This window comes from Ascaphus truei, chromosome 8 (genome assembly GCF_040206685.1).
Source record: "Ascaphus truei isolate aAscTru1 chromosome 8, aAscTru1.hap1, whole genome shotgun sequence".
NCBI lineage: Eukaryota > Metazoa > Chordata > Amphibia > Anura > Ascaphidae > Ascaphus > Ascaphus truei.
Window position 1 is genome coordinate 75934970 of NC_134490.1, and position 27397 is coordinate 75962366.

Sequence of the window (27397 nt, forward strand, 5' to 3'; positions counted from 1 at the left end):
AACCTCCCTGCCTGTCCCCGCGCCGAAATCCCTTCTGCGCATGCGTGCGCAATCCCCTATGGCGGCGCCCTGCACCGGGACCTGACCGAGCCCTGACAACGCGGCCGCATGCGTTCCTGGCAACCGGCCGCCTGCACCTGAGCCGCGCTATGCGCGCACACGCCCCCGCACCTCCCCACGAACGGCTCTAACCTCCATAGCGCCGCGGTGAGGGTCCCGAGGGGGGGGTCCGCAATACTCGGGGGACCTGGCTACATATATATATATATATATATATATATATATATATATATATATATATATATATATATATATATATATATATATTACGATGGGATTAATCAAATTCTGCACCTTGTCCTGTGATTGTGCCCCATACTCTCTGTAACAGATTAGCTTCCAATATCAACAAGACTGGGTCAGCAATAAAGAAAAACGTTGTGTGTCAACCAACATTTTTCTACAGCTTGATGCATGGATGCCTCAATTTTAGATTGAATTAACCCCTTTTTTAAATCCCACTCTCTTTTTTCTTATCAGTAAGGTCGCTCTCTTTAACAAATGTTCTCTTGATATCAGATTTGCTTTTCAATTCTACTTTTTTTCCCCCTTCTGATCTTGATCCACTTTGAGTTCTGATGTATGACTTCTTTCTAGGCCACTTGGTAAATTGCATGCCATTGACCGCAAAGATATGGACTATACTAGCTCGATATATAACATAAAAGATTGCATAAGAGCTTTAACAAGTCTAACAATTAAGCTGAATTAGCAGCAAGATGAGCAGCAGTATTTGAACGATGTTGAACAAGACCATTTAAGCTTACATAGAGAAAAAGCTTCCACACGGGTTAGGATGAAAAAGGCAAGCTTGGAAGCCACTGAGAATCATGCTGAGTCGCTGATCACCTCTGGAATTTCAAACACTGCAAGCGTAGGAAGAAGCAGAGGTATTCCCGCGCTGCTGAAATAAGATAACATTGTGCATCTCTTCGAAGATTTCTCCACTGGGTTTAATTAAGATACCTCGGTGCTTAGCAGCAGAGTGGCTGTGTACCCAGTAATAGAAAATAAAGATTGCTCCTTCAACAAGCATTTTTTATAGGTCAAAAATGAAATACAAGGCTTACAGCCCAAAGGCTACATACAAAATACCAAAGTAAGCATTATGTCATATCATGTCATTTTAATTACACTTTTTACTGCTTAAAATGTGCAAATTTGTCTCAGGATTTTGACGTATTTATAATAAATCATCATACTGTAACACCAATAATTACACATCAGTGTTTAAAGGAGCATTTAAACATACATTAGTCTTTTTTTTTTTTGGCCTCCCATATACAGTAATGGTGTTTATGTCTCCCGCGTTATGAAAGCCAATAAAAAGCCTCAATGTCAGACGCAGACATTTAAGCAACCTGAAAGTAACGTGCAGAACCTTCCAGATGAGCATCTCCGGAAACAAGCGGCCCCCAGAGCTGAAATAAACATGGTTCAGCTTTCGGGGCCCCCCCGCTTCCAACTTCTATATATAAAAAAGGGAGGCAAAGGGGACCTGCTCAATAGCAATAATTATGTTATTAAATAACAATATTTTTTATTGTAGGTATTTGATATTTGTAGTAGCTGGTTGTGACCATGTCGTCTTATCTAGAGTGTGCAGATCTACATTATCTTGCCATTCATGTAAAAGTTGTAATTCCTGATTATTCAGCAAGATTGTTTGGGGAGTGGATATTCATTAATAGGAGATAAGACTAAGGAAGGGCATACAGTAGCTAGAGATAGGGGAAACCTTTGCAAATTGTGTCATTTTGCCCGTGTAAAGCCATATCTTTTGCCAAATTTGGTAACTTTCTGTGTAACCTTTTCCTGCTTTTCTACACTTTTAGTGAAGATTGTGAATACTTAAAAAGAAGAGAAGAAATTAACTAAAAAAAAAAAAAAATAACTAAACCCTTGTGGAATTTTTTTAATGATAAACTATATACAATAAAAATTTGCACGTGGGCACATTTGCCCCAAATTTGGCAAAGCGGGTCAACTTTGCTCATCTCTATTCATAACCTATCTATGAAATTCTATATTTAGGGGATTTTCACAGATAAAAGGTATTTATTTGAATGAATTACATTTTTTTCATTGTTATATGAAAGGCCAGAGATGAATTAATATCAATCTAAACCTTAACAGACTTAGGGGCTTGTCTAAATCTGCCAAAGCAGCAGATTGGGCTGTTATCAGATTAACTTCCCCATTGATTTCAAAGGGGAATTTTGGACAGAAATGGTCCAATCTGCTGTATCAGTAGATATAGAATAAGCCCCTTACTGTGTGTTCTCTGGTTTCATATTGTGGCACAAACATTTCCAACCGGATCACAGATCATTTCCCAAGAGATCACTGCCTCCAGAGAGGAAAATACATATATCTCAACCATTATATTTCAATTTGTGTATCTTAAATAATGTATTTTTGTTATATTGAGATATATATATATATATATATATATATAATCTACGTGGCTCAGTGAGTAAAGATGCTGACTGTGTAAACAATGAGTGTGAAGCAGGGGAGCCTGGTTCAATTTCTGGTGTCAGCTTCTTGTGCAAGTCACTTTATCTCCCTGTGCCTCAGGCATCAAAACATAGTTTGTAAACTGATCTTGGCAGGGACTGTCTGTCTTCTTCTTATGTGCTGCGTACCGCGCACTATGCTGTAATTGTGAAAAGCTCTGAGTTCCATAGGGAGAAAAGCGCTATATGAAATAAAGTTATATATAAATAAAAAATCTACCATCAGACTGGGGAAAAAACAACACTGGAGATCCAATACAATGGATAAAGAAATTCTGAGGAAGGTCCCTCTGACGGGACGGAAATGTCAGGTTTATTATATGATTACTAAAATTTGTTTATTCATTTTATTTGATCACCAGTGCTGTTTTTTTTTTTAAAGTCTTTGTTGCTTGATTTTCTATTTGTTTCTATCTTCAATAATCGTGCATGTAATTGGACTTAAAGGCACTTAATCTACCATACAGTTTGGAGTGCTGCCATTCCGGTCTAGGATATTTGCACGCAGCCAATTTGCTGTGACCGAATCTTCACCAGCGTCTAGCTGCAGGGACTCCTGGCCGCCGGCCACATCACCACCAAGGTGAGTCCCTAAGCTTACCCCTTACCCTTAAACCCCCTAATCTTAACTCCTAATACTAACACTACCCCCTACCCTAAAAACCTAACCCCTTACCCCAAAACTCCATCCTTAACCCCCTACCACAGGGCTCCCCAATGTGGCACTCGTCAAGCCTTTTGTGGGAACCCGTGACTGACTGGCCAACCAGTTGATAATACAGCGTAGATCAGGGGTCTCGAACACGTCGATCACAAGTTACCTGTAGCTCGCTGGCTGCCATTGAGTAGCTCACCGACAGCTGCTGAGTGCCTCTCTCTCTCGTGCTGGTCCATGCTGGAAATTGGGACTAGAGCCTGCCCCCAATGTAAGTGCATTGCGTGTGTGTGTGAGCGAACGTGTTAATTAGTTGGTGACCGGCACTCTCAACTGAACTCTCAAGTGTGCCCTAAAGCACAAAAGGTTGTGAACACCTACCCTAACTGCTATATTCACCCTTAAATTAACTTATCTTGGCAAAGTGGTCGGCGGCTGAGTTTCCAGCGGCAGAGGGTCCCACTGAGGCCGAATGCTGGTGGAGACTTAGGGCCTCATGCAGTAAGCCCCGATAAGGCGTTTATCGGCATTTTTTCCCTTCCAGATTCAGTAAGCCCCGATAAGTGGGAATTATCGGCAACTTTTCTTCCGAAAAAATTTTTTCCGCCACCCGGCTGCCGATAAGCCACTTATCGGGACTTTTTTAACCCGCCTGAATTCAGTAAGCCCCGATCAGCTTTTCGGTGCTGATCGGCAGGCCAGATTGGAGATTTTATGGCCAATCCAGCCCGCCAACTAAAGTTGGCAACTTGCTGAAGGAGAAGCATCAGCAAGGGCGACACTTAGAAAAAATCAGCCCTTTTTCCTGCCTGTGTTTGATGCCGGGGGTCTCCGGAGCTGATACCCGCACCGGAGCCCCCCGGCATGCATCCGAGGCAGGAAAAAGGCATTTAAAAGCCACTTCATTACCTTAGCGGCTAACCGCTAAGGCAATGAAGGGGTTAACCCACCGTGCCAGCGTTATTGTGGGTAGCGGGGATGGGTGAGGGGGGTATTTGGCCCTGGGTGTGAGTTTAGGACTTGCGGGGGGGTTGCGGGGGCACTTAACCCCTTCACGACCGTAGCAGTTAATACCGCTACGGTCCTGAAGGGGTTAAGGCCTCCCGCTACCCACCCGCAAGCCCTAAACTACCACCGTTGGGGCTAATACCCCTTTCACCCACCCCCACTAGCCACAATATTAAAAAAATACACACCCCAGCCCCACAATAACTACATAAATAAATAATTAAAGAAATATATATATATATATATATAAATATATATATAAATATATATATATATATATATATATATATATATATATATATATAAACCCAACAACACCTATACCCCCCTAACATACTGTACAGTAATGTGCACAATGACTATTATCCACAAAAGGATAATAGTGCAGTTGTCCATTTACAATACATACACACCAATAAAGACATTAAATACATGTAGCACTCACCCATGTACGGCTGCCACGATGAAGGCCATCCTCATCTTCATCCTGCCCATGCCCCATCCGCTTCTGCAAAACAGACACAATAATTAAAACATTCTATGTAATGTCCCCTAACCCCTTAATCACCATAACGGTTATTAACCGCTACAGTCATTAAGGGGTTAACCCACCATCACCCACATACCCTCCCCCACTAACCCCCCCAACCCTGAGGCCCAACCACCCTCACCCACTATCCACAGGGGAGTACTACCAAATACCCTTGGGGCCTATACACCCTCCCCCAGCACATACAGTACAATAATGAGCCAAATAATTATTATCAACATAGGTATAATACATTATTTGGCCATTATTAAACACATTCAATACGGTAATAAAGTGATTTAAATTGTACTAACCTCATCAATAAGAAGTCTCCATCGCCAGCATAATCCTTGGTGTCCGTTGCCAAAATAATAAATAGCCAAAACATTTGAATACCAGTAACATAACACTGAACCCCTTAATCACCTTATCGGGTACTAACCTGAAAGGTAATTAAGGGGTGAAGCCATCCTGCAATGCCAACAACACTTATACATAACATCCTCAATGATTTAAAAACCAATTGCCTAACCAAATCACATTTAATCATTCAATCTGAAGGCTCACATGCCTCTTAAAACATTGCATTTACAGTGTATACATGTAGCATAACATGTAAACTGCATGTACACGCTGCAAATCAATGTTAACAATACAATAATCCCACTCAAATCGCCATACATCACAAGAAGTATATTATTTAATCCAATTAACTCACCATCAATGAATTAACACACATCAATTACATCCCTAAACAATTAAAATACCATTTATACCAATTACACAATGAACTAAAGCTATCGTAACAGAGAACCACTTCAAAACATAGAAAAAAGTACACCAACAATTACAATATACTAAAGCAAGGCTTTCCATAACCTACTGTACGGCCTAGAAGCCCAAAACTTACATCTCTCTAATAATAAAATACATTTACCACACATCTATGCATAGCCACAATGATTAACAATACAGAATATCAAGCTTTAACAACAGTATCATTTATTACCCTGTATATATATATGTAAGACATACATACATACATACATACATACATACAGTGGCAACAAATGATATGCATTTTAAAAAATGAACACATGAAAAAGCATCAAAAAACACAGTTACATTCAATACATTTCTTTCTTAAACTTACCATTACTTGCCCCCACCGACTCCCGTTGATCAGCTTACTCACGAACCAATCCACGACACCATCCACGACACCATCCACGAAAGAATCCAGGAACAGGAAACCATGAAATAAAAAAACATTAAAAATTAAACATTAAAATAATACAACATGACAATCAAGGGTTGTTCTAGTTTTAATCCATGTGAATCTGTATTAAAATACCTTGTTCCGGGGTCTTCTTGGCGTCCGGTTCCACGCCCAGGTCTTCAATCTTCAGGAGCCTATGGCGTCTCATTTTGAAGACAGACGCAGAGGAGGAAGGACCTCCTCCTGAAGATTGAAGACCTGGGCGTGGCACCGGACGCCAAGAAGACCCCGGAACAAGGTATTTTAATACAGATTCACATGGATTAAAACTAGAACAACCCTTGATTGTCATGTTGTATTATTTTAATGTTTAATTTTTAATGTTTTTTTATTTCATGGTTTCCTGTTCCTGGATTCTTTCGTGGATGGTGTCGTGGATGGTGTCGTGGATTGGTTCGTGAGTAAGCTGATCAACGGGAGTCGGTGGGGGCAAGTAATGGTAAGTTTAAGAAAGAAATGTATTGAATGTAACTGTGTTTTTTGATGCTTTTTCATGTGTTCATTTTTTAAAATGCATATCATTTGTTGCCACTGTATGTATGTATGTATGTATGTATGTCTACATATATATATATACAGGGTAATAAATGATACTGTTGTTAAAGCTTGATATTCTGTATTGTTAATCATTGTGGCTATGCATAGATGTATGGTAAATGTATTTTATTATTAGAGAGATGTAAGTTTTGGGCTTCTAGGCCGTACAGTAGGTTATGGAAAGCCTTGCTTTAGTATATTGTAATTGTTGGTGTACTTTTTTCTATGTTTTGAAGTGGTTCTCTGTTACGATAGCTTTAGTTCATTGTGTAATTGGTATGGATGGTATTTTAATTGTTTAGGGATGTAATTGATGTGTGTTAATTCATTGATGGTGAGTTAATTGGATTAAATAATATACTTCTTGTGATGTATGGCGATTTGAGTGGGATTATTGTATTGTTAACATTGATTTGCAGCGTGTACATGTAGTTTACATGTTATGCTACATGTATACACTGTAAATGCAATGTTTTAAGAGGCATGTGAGCCTTCAGATTGAATGATTAAATGTGATTTGGTTAGGCAATTGGTTTTTAAATCATTGAGGATGTTATGTATAAGTGTTGTTGGCATTGCAGGATGGCTTCACCCCTTAATTACCTTTCAGGTTAGTACCCGATAAGGTGATTAAGGGGTTCAGTGTTATGTTACTGGTATTCAAATGTTTTGGCTATTTATTATTTTGGCAACGGACACCAAGGATTATGCTGGCGATGGAGACTTCTTATTGATGAGGTTAGTACAATTTAAATCACTTTATTACCGTATTGAATGTGTTTAATAATGGCCAAATAATGTATTATACCTATGTGGATAATAATTATTTGGCTCATTATTGTACTGTATGTGCTGGGGGAGGGGGTATAGGTCCCAAGGGTATTTGGTAGTACTCCCCTGTGGATAGTGGGTGAGGGTGGTTGGGCCTCAGGGTTGGGGGGGTTAGTGGGGGAGGGTATGTGGGTGATGGTGGGTTAACCCCTTAATGACTGTAGCGGTTAATAACCGTTATGGTGATTAAGGGGTTAGGGGACATTACATAGAATGTTTTAATTATTGTGTCTGTTTTGCAGAAGCGGATGGGGCATGGGCAGGATGAAGATGAGGATGGCCTTCATCGTGGCAGCCGTACATGGGTGAGTGCTACATGTATTTAATGTCTTTATTAGTGTGTATGTATTATAAATGGACAACTGCACTATTATCCTTTTGTGGATAATAGTACTGTTGCCCATTACTGTATTGTATGTTGTGCATTGCTGCTATGTTTATTGGGGGCATTTGTCCCCAATAAACATGCTACTATGCGTTAACCCCTTCATTGCCTTAGCAGCTATCCGCTGTGGTAATGAAGCAGCATTAATGTATTTTAATAATATTGTGCGGGAGCAGGAGGCCCCCTGTGCTGAAGCGCATTTATTTGTGGCTCAGAGACCCCCTGCTTCCCGAGTTACAGGCCCCGGTTTGGGCCATCGGTTACAGTGTGGACGCCATATTTGTTGCGGGAACGCTATAAACATGGCGGCGACACTGCCACCCGATGACACATACCGGGGCCTGTAACTCGGGAAGCAGGGGGTCCCTGCTCCACAAAGCAATGTGGTTCAGCTCAGGGAACCCCCTGCTCACTGTACAGTATTATAGAAAATACATTCATGCTACTTCATTACCGTAGCACATAGCCGCCAAGGTAAGGAACGAGTCTTTATTGATGTGTGTTTTTTACTGATAGTGTAGATATGCAGAGGGTCTCCGGAGCAGAACCGCGTTGGTTTCAGCTCCGGGGACCCCGTGCTCCCCGAGATACAGGCCCCTTTTGGGGTGCCGGTATCCCTCTGCTTTGTTTACAGGTCGCGGTCACGTGATCCGGACCTTTAAACGCAGAGGGATACCGGCACCTCATAAAGGGGCCTGTATCTCGGGGAGCACGGGGTCCCCGGAGCTGAAACCAACGCGCTTCAGCTCCGAAGACCCCCTGCACATGTCCACTATCAGTAAAAGTTGTTTTTAAATACTTCAAAAATCTGAACCCAGAGTCAAAGTAGAAAAAATGGCAAAGATTCTAATAATGAGCAGTGGGACACACTAACAATTAAAAAACATATACACACTAATGCCAGACTAGCAGCAATAATTAACACGAACACTGTACAAAGTGATATATATATAACAAAATAAGAAATGTCACTGGAAACTATATATATATATATAGTTAATGTGATATATTAAAATATTTAATGTAATAAAATAATAAAAAATAATAAAAATAATAATTTATATATAAATTGTGTATATATATATATATATATATATATATATATATATATAATCAAAAAATAAATAGATGATACCGTTCTGTGGCTAACGAAATGCTTTTATTTGTGCGAGCTTTCGAGATACACTGATCTCTTCTTCCGGCGATGTTACAATGAATGAAGCAAAAGGTATACTTAAAAACAGTGTCTCTTGGAATGTTATCTGTGCTGTTCCTTCCCCCTGTGTGGATGTGTTTTATGGCTAGAGGTGTCAAAAGGTTACTGTGAAAGCAAGTGAAGAAAGAGTGTGTATGTGTATCAGTGTGAATAAAAATGAATGGAGAGCCCACAGTGTATACAGTGCTTTACACAAGGTGTGTGTGGAGTGGGAGTGGATATAAATGGTGTGGGTGGGTGTGGAAATGTGAGAGTTTGTAGCACAACTAAAAGTGTGTGTGGATACTAAGTGGTCCCTATTGGTGTATAGGGATGGAAAAACAAGGAGTATTAGTATGTGTGAGAGACAGCTGTGTGTGCATACATATTGCACAGTATGTACAGACATAGCCTTTAGCGCTCATGGGACGAGACTTCACTAGTGTCAGTAATGACTCATAAAATTTCGATCTCTGTTTAGGCCACTGCTAAGTGTCCAGAACAGTTGTATAAATTTGTATTCATGCAACCGTCTCTCTTTCGGGGTTTTAAGATTACCTTTGAGTATGGCAGCCCTCAGATCGTTCATCTTATGGCCAGAGTCAGAGAAATGTTCGCCAACAGGACTGTCTCTTGTACCGCGTGTGATGCTGTGGCGATGCAGGTTCATTTTCTTGTTTAGCCTGTGCCCTGTGTCACCTATGTAGTAGCAGCCCCCTGGGCATTTCATGCACATGATGAGGTACACGACATTGCTGGAAGAACAGGTGAACCTTCCTCTGATTTTGTATTCCCGATTCCTGTGTGGTATTTGTATTGTGTCCGCTGTGTAGAGCATTGCGCAGGTTTTGCATCTTGGGTCCTGGCATGGTTTTGTCCCGCATTCAGTTGTACTGCTGAATACTTTACTCCTCACCATAATATCTTGAGATTATGGGGTTGTCTGTATGATAATAAGGGTGCTTCAGGGAAGACCTGTTGCAGTCTTGTATCTTCCTGGAGGATGGGTTGTAGTTTCCTGGTGATCTTGCGTAGGGCTCCTAGGTGTGGGTTATATGTGACCACCAAAGGTACCCTGTCGCTTGTCTCCTTCTGTTTGTATTCAAGGAGACCACTTCTTGGTATTCTGGTGGCTTTGTGAATTTGCTGGTCTACAATTCTGTGGTTATATCAACGGTTTATAAAGTCTGATCTCAAGGCTTTAATCCGCTGGTCTCTGTCTGCTGTGTCGGAGCATATCCGGTTGTATCGTATGGCTTGACTGTAGATGGTTGCATGTTTGGTGTGTGTCGGGTGGAAGCTGTTGTCCCTCAAATAGCTGGCTCTGTCTGTAGGTTTGCGGTATACAGAGGTCTGTAGTTGGTTGTTCTTTATAGTAATGGTGGTGTCTAGGAAATGTACTTCATCCGGGGAATGGGTGAGTTTGAGGTTGATGGTCGGGTGGAAAGTATTGAAGTTGTCATAGAACTGTAGGAGGTCCTGTTCGCCAGAGGTCCAAATCAGGAGGATGTCATCGATGTAGCGAAGGTATGTAAGGGGTTTCAAGTGACAGGCGGACAGAAAGTCACTTTCCAGTTTTGCGCAGAACAGATTGGCATACTGTGGCGCCATCCGAGTACCCATTGCGGTCCCGGTTGTCTGAAGGTATGTGTCATTTCCAAATGTGAAGTAGTTATGGGTCAGAATAAATTCGATGCATTTAGTCACTGTCTCTGTGAGTGGCTCCTGCGGTCCCAGAAAGTATCTACAGGCTGAAATCCCATCCTCATGGGGGATGTTGGTATAAAGTGACTCTACATCCATGGTTGCTAGTAGTGTTCCTGTTGGGAGGGGGCCAATTGCATTCAGTTTGTTTAGCAGGTTGGTGGTATCCTGGATATAGCTGGGTGTGTTCCTGACATGTGGTTTTAGAATGCCCTCCACCCAGCCAGAAATATTCTCGGTAAGTGTGCCAGATCCAGAGATAATAGGGCGCCCAGGGTTGCCCTCTTTGTGAATTTTAGGGAGCATGTAGAATGTGCCAGGTTTTGGGTTAGCTGGTATCAGGTCCAGAATTTGTTCTCTTGTGCGGATCGGGAGTGTTTTAATGATCCTGTTGAGTTCTCGCATGTATTTTCTAGTTGGATCCTCCTGCAGTTGGGTGTAATACTTTGAATCAGAGAGTTGCCTGTGTGCTTCCCGCACACATATGTATATATAATGTGAGATTCTTAAAAACACATTTATTGCTAAAGGCTATGATAGTCATAACATTATGGAACTCTTCAACACCTTTAGACTTATGAATAGAGAAAAATTGTTGGCCAAATGAAATGTTAAATAGAGATATACCTTCTAGGTTATTCAAACCTGGTTTGGGCACAGGGACTGAGGTAGGTAACCACCAAGGATCACTTACATTTGTGACTAAATATAACTAATCGGCACAATCTATCCAAAAAAATTCTTAATAAACATTGGAAGATTCTTTTGTGTGACCCTCTCCACCTACCTTTACATCTACCTACCACTGCCCAACTTGTCTTCACGAAAGCAAGGAATATTCAGAGTATCTTGGCTCCAAGTAATATTTTAAAACCAAATCTTTAGTCTTTTCTAATTCTTCTGGCAAATTAGGCAACTTTTGTTGTGAAAGGAGTACATGTTTGACGTCTAAGCATCTGGCCACTGAAAATACCCTTTGTTCCAATACGACAGGTGAATCCTTTAAAATAAAGGGACACATTAGTTGTTTGAGCACTTACATTGTATACATACTTTTTTTTTTGTGGCCCACAATATGTGGGACGCACTAAACGTGCCTATAGCACTAGGTTTTTAGAACATCCTCGTAATATTAAATGAAACATGAATCATAGTGTCTCTAGACATTTTTTTGGAACCACATCAGAAGGATTCTGGCAATCTCAGAGTTATGGGTATTGTATATGTTCCCTTTTCTCTTTTTGGCGGGGTGGGGGACACAGTTTCAGATCCCTCTCCAAAAGAGAAACGTTCTGGATATCCAAACTGGATACTATGTCCCCCAGAGGAATCAATGAGTCTTGATTCCAGTATTTGGTTTGATTTCTATTAGTTCCAATTTTTTATTCCTGTTGCCATCCTGCTCTGTTTGGCTTAGTTCATCATTTTAAGATTCCGCTTTTTTGTACAGTATTTAGAAGGGATTTATATTTTATATTTTCTGTCCATAGGGATATATATATATATATATATATAATAAAGCAAGGAACAGCAGGCACTCGGTCGAAAATAGTCAATATAGTGGGTGCAAATCCTGTAGAATATATATAGGCAATACGATACAGCGTTGAAACGAAATCAGAGGCAGCACTCCAATGGATAATCAAAAAATATATTGTGAGTTACCAAGACACCATAACCGACGTTTCGGTCCGCAGACGGGTCCGAAACGTCAGTTATGGTGTCTTGGTAACTCACAATATATTTTTTGATTATCCATTGGAGTGCTGCCTCTGATTTCGTTTTAACGCGGTATCGTATTGCATATATATATACACACACTTTTATGTATATTTCATATTTTAATTTAGTTTTATATATCACATGCTTTTTATTTTCCACTTTATTCCTTTCCTTGTTCCCCTTGCAGAGGATCTGTTCTTTGTTTTCCATGTACAGTATGTATGGCCAATCCTTTACCAGCAGCATACTTCTAAAATGAGGAGCCCAGGTAATATCTATAGCCTTCCACAAATGTTAGGCCATTCTTTTCCATGCTGCATATGCCATAAGGGCATTTCATTATAGTGGTACGGATACATTGCGTCATAGGTATAGATTATTGGCTCTCCTGGTTTCTGCTTTACTGAGCAGTTCCTTGGAGGTGTGTGGCTCCTCCCTTCAGGATGGAACTCCTACCAATTCTCCAATTAGTATAAAAGGTATACACCTCATTGTCAGTCTATACATCACCCTCCACTGAAGAGTAGGTGAGTTTATATGGCTGATAGAAAGAAGAGATATGTGTACGTTTTAATATTTTATTATAAGGGAACGCTGATACTGGCTTTGGCCAGCTTTTAACTGCACTAAATCACAAAAGCATATCCTTCGTTTAATTCCTCTCTCCTCTCTCCTCGATGCTTGTTTGAGTTCCAGTTTGTGACAATAATTGTAAGATTAGTGATTCTGTGTTTAAAAAAAGGGCACGTAAACCATTATTTATTTAACATTCTTTTCCCTTAGTGTCTCTGTTAAATGCAAGAAAAATGTTTGATACACTTGATGCATGATTTCTAGGGATACTGTAGTAATTTCAGCTAAAACCTGGCCTTCTAATTTATTTAAATTAGAAAAAAATGACTGCCAGAAAAGAGAACATTAATCTGTACTTTGGACAAAGAAGAGATAAGGTAGCACTGACAATAGTAAAAAGCCAAACCAATTGGTAGATGAAATCCCTTAATGATCACATATAGTTTGGTGAAGGGCGGCTGCCAAATTTTTAAAAACACTGACCACCTGGTCCGGTATAGACAATATGGAATAAAGATAAATTCGGTGCCTTATATTGTACGCTCAATAAAGGAAACGCCAATATAATTTAAGAGAAAATAGATATATAACCATTTGATGATATGAAGCAAGACAAATGTCCTTGTTGTTTCCAACGATGTTCGTTATGGTTATATATCAGGTGCATGTAATAAAAGAAAAAAAAACACATAGCATACAGTAATACTGTATGATGAACACAACAAAATAAACAGACATGTTCGAAAACAATACTGTGTAGAAGCCTCAGAGACAAGACAGGTAGGTAATGCTAAATAAAAAGCACATTTATTAAAAATATATCAAACAAATGGATACAATATCCCTTCAATTATCCAACAGTTCTCTGCTCCACTGAGTGTATGCCCTACTTACTAGACAGAAGATGTTAGCTGGCGGTGGATAATGTTAGAGAGTATCCCTTCTCATTCGTGGCAAAACCGCTTTCTGATGCGTGCTGTGGCAAGACTGCTTCCCGATCAGTGGTGTGCACCGCTGATGGCAGTCAGTGTTCGGTGCTTCCCACGCCAAGCTGTATCCAGTCTGTGTCTAAAGCAAAGGGCTTCTCTCCCCGCTCTCACTCACAACTCTCGCGGGATGTGACGAATGCCGGTTCTGGTGTTCACCGATCAGCTAACTTCTGTCTGTAGTCTCAGTTGTAGTGCGCTGTAGAGACTAGGGCTTCTGCAGAGGTAGTAGGATTAACCCTACGCGTTTCGAGAGTCAGTCTCTCTTCATCAGGGGTATAATAATACTATTGAGCAGTGCCCATTCTTAAGTAGTCCTGAGTTACAATTGATTTAGTTCACCTGTGCTGCTGTCCGCACATGCACAATGTCTATTAATGCTCTTAGCAATGATGCAAGAATCACTGGGCTTCTACAAATAACTAAACATGCAGTTTGACAGAACATGCATGAAATACACAAAAAACAAACAACAATAAAGATTTTGCTGCAATTCACCTACATAGCACATGATATATACCACAATAGCTTTTAGATATTTTATCTTAAAAGGAGTGTAAGCTCCTTGACCTATACGTAATTACACCTCGGCAGGCAATGTCCCTTCATTATTTCATTTCATCTGAACTAGATGTCTACATTTTAATATATTTGTACATAGAACATACAATATTAACAAATATTTTTGATATTCATACAGATCAATTTGTCAGAGCTACATTATCTATTCAGAAATAGCTCCATCCATACCATAAAATCTCCAAATTGCAAATTGTAACTATATCTGCAAAGTGGGTACAAAGGATAAAATTAGGGACTAGAGTACTGTATCAAACAAGAGAAGAGCTCTACAAATATATACAAATTATTCCTTGAAAATACTTATTTACAAAAAGTATAAAATATTTGAAAACCCTTCTAAAAATTATTGATGAATCTCTAAAAGTGAAATAAGGCTTGAAATATTGCACCACAAATAAATGAGTCCCCACTGATTGATACGAACATACAAAACCATGAGCAATGGCATAAAATGGGTCTCTAGTGTACTGTATCTATAATAATAAAATATAAAATGAAATACAAGCCAGTCCCAAGATGTAGGATAAAACCCGTACAAACATAGGGTTCCCAGAGATAATTAAATTTAAAAAAGCATTAAGGTCGAATTCCACATTTAATCCATGAGGTTGTAGTATACAGTATACTACAGTATACTGTCAATGAATCCAAAAAGATTCTTGCTGAGATTGTTCTGTAACCCTATTGCCCCCTCTCCAATTACATTGAACTTGTTCAATACCGAAGTCATTCAGATATGAAGAGTCTGAACTCCGGAATTTTCTTTAATGGAGGGAGCCATTATGGGACTTGAACCCTAGTGTGATGTTGTGAATGTGTAAGGATTCAAATTCTAATTGGGCAAACCATGCGTCCCACATATTGTAGACTGCAGGGCCGCGTGAGCATGTACACTAGATGGACACTCCTACCATTGATAGAGCTCAGCATTGTTGAGCTCTCTCTTTTTTAGCGAAGGATTGAAAGCGATCAGTTTTTTTCTTTCCGAATTTGCCAGGTATACATTTGTCACATCAGGAAAATCAGTTTGGTTTACCCGTTAGCCATCCATTGGTGTATATATTTGATCGTCTTTTTAAAACGATTGGTGCTAGTTTATCTTTTACATTCTTTGCTTTTGCCGGCACCAATTGTGGTTCACCTAGTAAAAACATACTTTAAAAAACTTCCCTTGTTTTAAAGAGACAATTCAAGCAGCACTTTGAATTTTTTTTATTTTTTTTGTTTTAATATATGCATTCTTTGATTACCTTCATTGAAAACGAATTACCTAAGCTGCCGATTGATTCATTATCCTGTGATCGATTGGCTGCTTCCCAGGGTTCACTTAATAGCTGCCTTGCAATTTCAATCAGTTCTTCAGTCAGTGTAACTCAGCAGCTACAATGTATTCTTATATATGGTAACATTATCTATTTTCACAGTTTGCAGCTCAAACTGCTGGGAATATTTGCAGTGTTGCAAATATTTTGCACTGCTGGGGAAGTGTGCTAAAACCTGTTAAAGAAATCAAAGAATACTCAGTATATTAAACTCATTAAAAATGGAATTAAGAGATGAATAAAAACAATGTAATAAGTATTATCTAATACAGGCATACCCCGGTTTAAGGACACTCACTTTAAGTACACTCGCGAGTAAGGACATATCGCCTAATAGGCAAACGCCAGCTCACGCATGCGCCTGTCAGCACGTCCTTAACAGCAATACCGGCTCCCTACCTGTACCGAAGCTGTGCGCAAGCGGCTAGACTATAGAGCCTGTTACAAATGCATTATTTACATCAGTTATGCACGTATATGACGATTGCAGTACAGTACATGCGTCAATAAGTGGGAAAAAGGTAGTGCTTCACTTTAAGTACATTTTCGCTTTACATACATGCTCTGAACCCATTGCGTACATTAATGCGGGGTATGCCTCTACTACAGAACTGATTTATTAAAAAAATTTTTGGATATTGCTTGTATTGCTCCTTTAAAACAGTGTCTTTTCACCTTGTTATTAATTTAATTAAATTTGTTGAATTGTGTTATACAAGGGATCACATTTATTGGGGGCTTTTCTTCCTTCTTTTGTTTTAGAATCATAGCTTATTAGATGCTTGGCTTTAAAGTCTCCATATTTAAACAGTTCCTTCCAATTCTACGGAACTGTCCTTCCTCTCAAGGATGTCTTCTTTCTACCCCCTTTGTATCTAAAGCCCTCTCCCGCCTTAAACCTTTCTCACTTACTTCCCCGCACTTAAACTTTTCTCACTTACTGCCACCTCTGGAATGCCCTTCCCCTCAATACCCGACTAGCACCCTCTCTATCCACCTTTAAGACCCACCATAAGACACACTTGCTTAAAGAAGCATATGAATAGCACTGTGGATTATACTGGACACATGATACATAAAGCTTGGCCCCCTGCAGACGCACTTACCAAAATTCCCTCCTACTGTCTCTGTACGTTCTCCCTACCTACCAATTAGACTGTAAGCTCCTCGGAGCAGGGACTCCTCTTCCTTAATGTTACTTTTATGTCTGAAGCACTTATTCCCATGACCTGTTTATATTATCTGTTTTTTATTTGATTTCCACGTGTATTACTACTGTGAAGCGCTATGTACATTAATGGCGCTATATAAATAAAGACATACAATACAATAAGGTATACATGACAGCCATCTTTTATGATGGCAACTGTTATTCAAAATAAAATTATTGCAATCAACTTCTTTAAAATATGTTTTTGTATTAACCACATTCTTGAAATACATTAGCAGATCTAGAAACGCTATTTGGTGGTTTGTAAAGTTGAAGTAAAATATAAGTTTAGTTCATTTATATTCAAATACTCAATAAAACTTTTTAGAAGGACCAGTGGTGTACTGTAGCTAAACATGTGCAATCGGCATGCCGGCTGATCCTGCTAGTGCGCATGTGCAATTGGCACTTGCATACTGCACATGTGCGACTGGCACTTGCTGACTGCACATTTGTGACTGGCACTTGCTGATTGCGCATGCGTGACAAGTATTTGCACCACAACAGGCCCCCAAGAATGTGGGCCCCAGGGCCATAGCTACGCCCCTGAGACGGATATCATCTCATTTCCAAATTAAAACAATGGGCCTCATGCAGTAAAGTCCGATAGAAAAAAATCGCCACGATTTTTAATTTGCCGTTTTTGACAGCGTTGCTATCACGGTACAGTATGCAGAAAGCTCAGAATACCAGTGATGGTAACATTTGCAAACATGGCGAGTAGCCGTCGACGAGATGATCGGCCCCCCTGAAAAGGGCTCACTCGGCAAGTTGATTTTGCTGCAGAGAGAGAAAGCCGCCTTTCTCTGCGCAAATCTCGGTCGAAATAAAAAAAAATGTAATTACAATTTTATTACTTGTGTATATGAACAGGGGGTCTCCGGGGCAGAACCACATTGTTTTCAGGCCCAGGGATCCCCTGCTTCCTGAGATACAGGCCTCATTATGGGGTGCCGGTATCTGCTATGCATTGAAATGTCCCGGTCATGTGACATTTCAATGTATAGGAGATACCGGCACCCCATAACTGGGCAAGTATCTATATATATATATATTGCTCTCTAGGGATTCTATTAGTTTGGAGATATTTTTCTATAGTTACCACATCCCACTATTTGTTTTGTCTCAGAAAATAATAGACTATCCAATTTGTTAAAAAAAGAGGCGAAATCATCTTTTGTTTGCAATTGTTCCACACATTCCCCTTCAATGATTCAAATCTAAATTTCAATTTCTAATGTTTCATTTGGAGAAGACCTTAGGTATTGCGTTCTCCATCTTGACACAATACATGACGTAACTAAATATTAAAGTGAGATGCTCTGAACAGTTTCTTACATCTGATGCAGAATATTAGACTTACTCCACATCAGATAGAGATTTGTATGGGGCACATAAAAGGGAAATAGTATGGTGCTGAGAGATGGTGAATGTAATACATCTTGTTGGAATATCTGTGCCATGTAACTCCTCCCCAAGTTCTCCTTCTGACACTCCCTAAGTCGCAAGCTACGGCAGAAGGGGCAAAGTTGGAGCAAGATTCATTGATACATAGGGGCAGGATGAAAATGCCCTGGTTTTGTGCCAAAATTGCATTCATACAAACACCCTAAAGAAATACTTCATACAGTGTATAAGATATTCCCTTGTACTTATTTATTTAATATTCCAGTTTACTCAAATGTTCATAGTTCAGTTGTGAAAAATAGCTCTTGGCTCGTGAGAAATGTAACTCAATGATTTAGCCATGCCCTTTTAGTAGAGAAACTTGATGTAAGATCCATCTTAGCTGAAATCCTCACATAGCTTGCTGTTTTAGCATATTAATACAAAGGTCAAATTTAAATGAGCTCTGCAGATCCTTCCCATGACATGGAACACATTAAACACTTTATCGTTACTTTAGTTTACATGACATTTTTTTACAAAGTGTTTTATTGTTTTTATTTTGTCCTGAGTGCCCAATATTGTAGCTGACAAGAATATTCTGCAAACACATTTAAGCGAATGATGTTTTGTATCAGTGGTGAACTGTGTTGACTAGTTTGTTTCTTTCTTACATTATTAAATCTGCAGAGAACGTTTGTGAAGCTTCTGTTCCAGCATTTGGAAGTCAGAATAATTTGAACTGCAGCAAAATTGTATTTAGGCATTGTAATTCGGGCCCATGGAAGTCACCTTAGCAGTATGTAGAGCATGAAAGAGAAAAATAGTATTGCTGTTGAACTAAACCCTGCTGAATATGAAAATTAGAATTCAGTTCTCTATAAAGTCAGCTTATGTAAGCTTTACAGGTCTTCTAAACATCAAATACAATTTAAAGTTTAATTGGATTTTTCCTTTTGTGTGTTTTTAGTTTGTAAATATTTCTTAGCTATAAAATATATAACACATTTTGTAGAGATGCTTATAGTATTGTGTGCGGATGGAACATATCGTCAACCCAAACAGACAGCGAGAAAGAGACTGACTTTCAACTTAGTAGTGTCTCCAGTTTTATTTATAATTTGTAATGGTCATCCATCTGCTGGAAGATTTCACGGTCACCATCACCAGCATATAGTAGGCAAATAAGCACAGATTCAACGTCCAACTTAGTGACTCAATTCATATTGTAATTTAAGGCTTGTCTCTGTTACTCTAATCCAGTTAATTCTAGTGGTTTTCTCATTAATTGCACCTGTGTTTAATATATATATACACATACACATACACATACACACATACATACATACATACATACATACATACATACATACATACATATATATGTGTGTGTGTGTGTGTAGATAGATAGATAGATAGATAGATAGATAGATAGATAGATAGATAGATAGATAGATAGATAGATAGATAGATAGATAGATAGATAGATATGACAAAAGATAAAACATCGCTACTGGTAATTTAAGCAAAAGTACCCTAATATGACATACTAGAGCGCATATGATAATTAGTGAAGGAACACTAAATATTAGATATAATATTAAATATATATGCACCAATGTATTAAATCAAATAAAATATACTTATATTTATAAAAGTCCAAGCTATAGTAGATAACCACATTAGTGGTGTGTTAGGACACAGAGGCTGCCTTCTCCACAAGGAGAAACTGGTCCCAAAGAAATCTATGAAAGAAGAAAAAGAGAGGGCACTTTCCTAGTGAATATACAAATATAGAAAATAACCTGGCGCAAAGTGTACAATATAATTGTGAATATTACTATAAAAAGCAATGTCCATAAAAATAAAGGATATAAGTGATGAGAGTGGAGTCCTTGCTTTCAGATGTTTTAGTGGTAAATGGACTCAGTTCCCAAGATTGGTGAAGAAAAACGGGAGGAGTTTTTTTCCTTTTTTGCTGCAGACTGTTATCCTGTTGTGTATGATAAAAACCATGGACAAAACATTGCGCAGTATTGTTTCATCAAATGAATTCCCCCATATACAGCTTCAACCCGTGCCTACTTACTAGATGCAAAGCAGGCAGCATGCAGTGGAGAGAATCTGTGATCTTCCAAGTCCCAGCGGTTTCAGGCACAGCACGAACCCCACGAGGTGCGCCGTCTCCGGATAGGCTCAGATAGAATCTTTTTCTCCAGGTGTTGTCATCGGTGTCCACTCCCGTATTCCTGTATATGCAACTCCAACCAGGGATAAAAAAGGGGGCAGAGGATTGCGCAATACCTAAAAACCTTTTAATACCTCCAATGCACAAACAGACATATACTCACAGACACAGTGAGTTTTCAAGATACACACGGCTACCGGCAAGGTCTGCCAGGGACTGGTGTTTGCTGCTGGACAGCCGGGTCGGGCGCTCCTATTGATTTTAAGTTTGGAGTTCTCTGGATGTTTTCTTTCTACAGTATATCTTTAATCATGGATGTATTCTGAATATCTGGACTAATGTTCTGATTAATTTCTTCAAACAGGTATGTTTCCATGAGCTGAATTCTCCTACTATCAATTGCAAGAGAGCTTAACATGTAGATAACTATTTGGGTATGTTTCCTTGAGTTGATTAGGCAGACCCTTCCCTTGATTGTTATTCAATTGCACGTGATCACAGTATTTAAGACAGACTATCTTGGCTGTGAGCCATATGGCTGTGTCCCATCTTAAGTGTCACATTTAAAGTGTCTGGCAGAGTTAATTTTGGAGGTGAAGATTTGAGGAAGTCTGGACTCTGCACAATAACAACTTTGCAGCTGTGAGATCTTTGCTTTCTAAAAGCTGTGATTATTTGTACTCTTCCTATCCTCCAATACCTGGACTGTCTATCCTCCTGCATCTCACTATGCCCTCCCTATTGCTTTTTCTGTTTACTGTTTCCTCACTCCTTTGTGAATGTCTCTGTTCTCTCCAACGTCCACACTCCCCACTGCACCATTATTTATACACCTCTCTCACAACAACTTCTTTACCTCTAAATCAAAAACACCCACACAAATCCTCAATTCACACCCTCTATGTACTCCTTCCTGTTGCTTGGGATCTCCCCTAAGCCTGAACCCAGACATACAGTACACACCTGATCTCACCTACCCCTCCCTGCCATCTCTTCCCCTGTAAATTGTGTTATCCCTCTCATTTTAATACTGATTAACCTTAAAACTCACTCCACAAATCAGGCATCCCAATAGCCTGCACTCGTGGCTATTGTTCCACACTCAGTCACTCCTACCACCCATTGTGACCAAGCACAACAATCTACAGCACTTATTCCCTCACCTGCTGTCTCTGTAAGTTTCCTATCAAACCTCTTAGATTGTAAGCTCTTCGGGTAAGGGATTTCCTTTCCTATTGTCTGATTTTGCTGCACTTATTGTATTATTATAATTCCATGTACTGTATTCTTTGTGAAGCGCAGAGTACACTTTTGGCGCTTTATAAATAAAGACATATAATACAATACAATAAATGTACAGCTCATTAGAATAGGTTCTAAAAAAATGTGGGTCATATTATGGTACCCAAATTTTTAGATAACAGACAATTATAAGTCTGAAATGTGTTTCCCTAAGACCCTTTGGAACAAGATAGACATAAAAATAGAAGTGGGCATACATCTTATGAGATTAGAGATGAAATATGATGTGTCTGAACGTGCAAAGACATGCAAGAACAGTTAAACTCCCATTGCCATTATAAGCTACTTAGACTTGATGTTGCAAATGCAGCAAGTCTTAAATAAATTGGTGTGTAATAAACATTAAGTTGTATTTCAAGATTGCTACTTGTTCAGCAGCTTACGTTGCTAGGCAAGTGGGAGAATTATATATTATGTCCTCTAAATTTCACATAAACATTTTGCCACCACCAGAGAGGGACGAACCAGTCCAAATCCGTTTCCCGTATTCTTTAGAATTTGCCATTCAAAATCCGTTCCACCATATGAAATCTGCTGACTGTTACAGTTTCAACCTGCGCAGATGAATCCAAATCCACCATTGGATACAATTCTGAAGAACCTGTTTTCTAGAACATTGAGTGGAATTATATATACTCCTCTATCTCCCTATGGCGACATCACTGTCACAAAAGATACTGGGTAGTGGCAATCCCTTCTGCATTGTCATCCCACATCACATGATGGGAAGGGAAGAAATGTGAGTGAGCCCACACAGTTAACCCATTAAGCGATATATATTGGTTCCAAATGGGGGCCATTCATATATAGTCTAGGTAGCCACAATGGCACTCAATGGGTACCTGAAAAAGTATATATTAAGCATATATTTTTGGACTTGCCCCATCTTAGTAAACGGCTACCATCTTCAGGGCAATGGGACCCCCAGAGCCATTCCCCCAAAACGGCCGATGTCCAACCATAAAAAATACATTCCACAGGTCCGATGGCCACAAACCATACAACAAGTAAAATCACAAAACCATCAACATGAAAAACAATCCCTATGCCTGATGGCAAAAAGACATGAAAAACCCCAAGAAAAATCAAACAACCAAATCAATCCAGGCCCAATGTAATCTGAGGCCATCTATGGCCTGGCAACTAGGGATTCTCATCTTGACTGACGTAGCGTAGTTGTAGACGATTGCGTTATAACTGGGTGGAGCTGTATTTCTTCTTTAATCTTCTTTTCTTCATCTGTTCCTCTAGACATCATATATCTTCTGGTCCCTGAAATTTTTTTTGACCACTTATACAACTTCTGATCTTCTGCGAGAGCCCTATCATTTTTAAGGGGCCTGGGCTGTCGCAGATGACCTGTAATGGCATCACAGATTGCTTGATGTAACATGCGATTGCCACCATTACTTATGACACAACAGATTTGGTCAACCAAGATATTATGGTGTTAATATGTCATCGCAATGTATACCTGGCATCTTCCATACAATATGGCTAACGCCGTATGCCAATGTTAGCTGGCTACCAAAGTTTGAGCCATATGCTAATGTCAGAATCGGGGCCAGGCCACGCCCCTCAGACACGTCACCCCCCATCATGGCGGACATGCGCAGAGCGCTGTCCACGTGAACACGCCGCACTGCAGGGAGACAACTCTCTGGAGGGACGGCCTCTCTACTCCATTCCCGTGACTCAACCCCCGGGGGACAGGCCGCATTCCTCATGCACCCGCACGCGTGCTGTAAACAACATTAACCTCAACTGCTCCTCACCTGATACCCGTGACCTTTCTACCACATCAACAAACAGCCGATGTGTAATCACCTCCCTCTTGCTACCTTCCTATTGGCCCTCAGTCCTTTATAGGCTCAGTCAGCCCCAAGGCTACTGGCTGAGAATAAACTCCTGTTTGTGTATCCATGCTTGATGCTTGCTGTTACTGTGCCTTGTCTGACCTTCGTTGTGACCCCTGCTCATACCTGGACTTCTCTCTTTTGTGCCCCTGGACCTCGGCTTTCTTATGGACTCCCGCTCTCTCCTCGACTACGGCTACGGATTACGACTACTCTCTCCTCTCCAACCCCTGACTACGGCAAGTACCACGACTCTTCATAATGGCAGGGGTATGCTGCCTGCCTAATGTTTGATTTAATAATGGGCAAATGAGCTATATCCATATCGGAATAATAGTTATTTTGCCCATTACTGTACCGTATGTGTGTGTGTGTGGAGGGGGGGTTATTTATTGCAATGTATGCTAAATTAAATGTTTTGATACAGGATTGGTACCGCAGGCCAGCGGGGACCGACAGGACCACCTGAGAACCCACGGACACCCACAGGGAACACCCGAGGGCCCCCACACACCTTTCGGAACAACTCAAGGTCCTCCAGTCACCCGCGGGGACCACCTGGAGGCCCATAGACACAAGTGAGGTTCACCCGGGGACACCCAATGGCCTCTGGTATAAATCCTGTGTATAAAAAATTCAATTATGGTTTTATGTGGGGGCAGAGGGGGTGGGTTGTGTATTTGTGGTTAGTATATATTGTAATGTTTATTGTGGGCAGATGAGTGAATGAAGGCCCAAGTACCCGCTTCACTCACCCCCCAGGTAATGGAGTTGACTGTAAATGCATTTTTATTGCATTGGACTGATGCAGAGGGTCTCCGGTGCTGATATTAATGGATATCAGATCCGGAGACCCCCGGCATCAATCCGATGCAGGAAAAATGCATTTTGTTTCTAAGTCCCGTCTCGCCACTTCTCACCACCCTCTTACCAACTTTTCCTGGTGAGACGGTTTTGAGAGAAATCTCAATTCTAGAGCACGATTAGCCTCGATAAGCTAATTTGAGCTACTAGAATTGCACGAGTTTGAAAAGCTGGCAATAAGTGGCTTATCGCCGCACGTTTGGAGATTTTTTTTCTCTGCAAAATTTTGGGGCGAAAAGCTCCCTTATCGCTGACTTATCGGGGCTTACTGAATAGCAGTAGCCTTTTTTGGTGATAAGGTGGCGATAAGTGACTCATCGGAGCTTAGTGCATAGGCCCTATAATGTGCATATGCAGTTTAGAATAAATAAATAAATTGTTGAGAGAAAGTCATTGGGGCTTATGCTAGTAGCTCCAAAGTTGTCATTACCAAACCGCACGGTTTGGCATGTTCACAAGAAGCACAATGAAATTTGAGGGAAAAAATGGTATTTCAAATGACTTCTTTTAAAATGCTTTTAAAAAAAAGTGACAAATCGCATGGTTAAACAGCCAATCCAGCCATTCTAGAAATGTAATAACCGGAGCTGGTGCTAACTCCATCCCGAGTCTGATTTATGTGTTTTGCTCTCTCAGTCAAACCCATATTTCAGGCTCTGGATGTAACTTGCAGTACCGATCTCGCCCCCCGTTAGGCCTTGTTAAAGAAATGCAAAGTTTTAGAAGCGCTTGCATAACAGAGCTGCGAGAATAGCTGTTGTGGGCGCGAGTTTGATGCTTTTTTGACAAACCGATCGGATTTTCAGAGAAACAGCTTCTAAAAAGCTGATAATACAGGGATGGGAGATGCGATAAGGGCTCACAGAATAGCAAAGCATGCATACTGTATCTGCTTCTAAAGGGCACGCTTTGAAGCTACTAGAATAGGCCCCTAAGACTTTGTATCACAGAGATGTGACCTTGTACACGTTGCTCATGTGACCCTGCAAAAAAACAGAGATTTGACGTTTTTTGCAAATTCTTTTCACCAAAAACTACAAATGTTCTTGCGTTTGCAAACTCACAGTACGGTGCTTATTCTGCCAAAGTTACTTTTAACGGTGCAAATCGTAACAACTGTTTTTTTTGCACACAATACAAGATGCCCTTGAAAAAATGGAACAAATACAACATTATGAAGCATTAATGAATGTGTAAGACCGTAACAGAGTGGATATTCATTTTAAGATAATGCAGGAAACATTTAAACTTTTTCAATATGCAAGTTTATAGCACAGAAATAATTTGACAAGAGATGATCAGCATCATACATAATCTGGAAGGATTCTGCCAAGTTAACTTTCTTGATGTTGGACGGAAGATACAGTATGAAGCTTATAATGGTGATTCATATAACATTATTTATTTAAAATTCCAGAAATCTTTGATGAAATCCCCCATGACAAACTTATTTTTAATGCACATGGCTTTGGGGTAGGAGAGGGAAGGGAATATGCTTTGGTTAAAAAACATCAAACAGAATATTCTTGAGAGAGTTTCAGACACTGGAGGGAATCAAACTTTCAGGAGGATAAAATGCCAACCTTTTTTTTCCTTCTTTATACAAATAACTTATAGGACCTGGACGAAACTGGTTGCATTTTGATAATTATTCTGTAGAAAAATAATTGCAAAGAAACATACTGTACCAATAATTGGATTATGGATAAACATGCTGCTAATTCTCTAACAAATATTCTTTCCATAGCAACAGAATTTAAATACAGGCATCAAATGGCAACTAAGGGGATAATTCTATGTACTTTGAAAGTGGCCATTCAAGCTGTTTTAGGTCCAAAGTGTTTTTGCCGCCATTGTTTTCTTGGCCCCAAACAGCCCGAATGGCCACTTTAGAGTATATAGAATGACCCCCTAATACTTTAGAACATGTTCTTTTTCCAATTACTGAGAATATACATTTTTGGGCCCTTAGTCATTACATAGTTTCTTTTTTTTTTTTCAACCAAAAAAGTTTTTATTGAGTGCATGGTACAATAATCACATTATCTTCCAACCCATTATCTTATACAAAAGTATACATAGTTTCTTTAGTTCTAGATTTATGGATGGCATACTGTTTATACAGTGTGTTTTTCTTGCTCCTCTACCACAAATAATGTATGTCTCGATATACATTTGAGACCCTACAATAGACACGTTTGAACATTCCTACACCCTGATCCACAAAGCTCTGTTAACTCAGGGCTCATAACGTTATGTTATCAAAATCAGTAATGAATGTTTTGTTCCCTGAGGTTAACGTAAATCCACAAAGTTATGCAAAGACAATGGCCAATATGGATCTCTTTAACATAGGTTTAATAGCATGTTAAGTGAGCACTGACTCTTGTTCTGTCTCTTAACAAAAAGGTATATGATCGGAGCAAAACCGGAAGTGACGCGAATGGAGTGAACTGGAACTGACATGATCGAAGCCAACCGGAAATGACGTAGGACACTAGAAGGAGTCCACCGGGAAAGAAGGAGGGCGATACCAGCGGAAGGGATGCCACAAACAGCCCCACGCCACAAACAGCCCCGATCCGACGGTGTCAGCACAAAAGACACAGACCCACGGAAGCAATTCCAGTGGAGCCACCAGTCCTCCTCATTTTATCCCATGTGCATTTTTAAAATATGTACAAAATGTGAGTACATTGAGTAT

At 40.0% G+C, this 27397-nt stretch overlaps 1 long non-coding RNA gene across 1 annotated transcript; it reads left to right on the forward strand.

Annotated features, from left to right (window-relative positions):
* Window positions 1-56: 56 nt before the first annotated feature.
* Window positions 57-27397, forward strand: LOC142500978 (uncharacterized). The gene is made up of 4 exons (XR_012803385.1): window positions 57-1159; window positions 3047-3162; window positions 21036-21105; window positions 27103-27397. It is a non-coding gene; the product is annotated as an uncharacterized LOC142500978 (long non-coding RNA).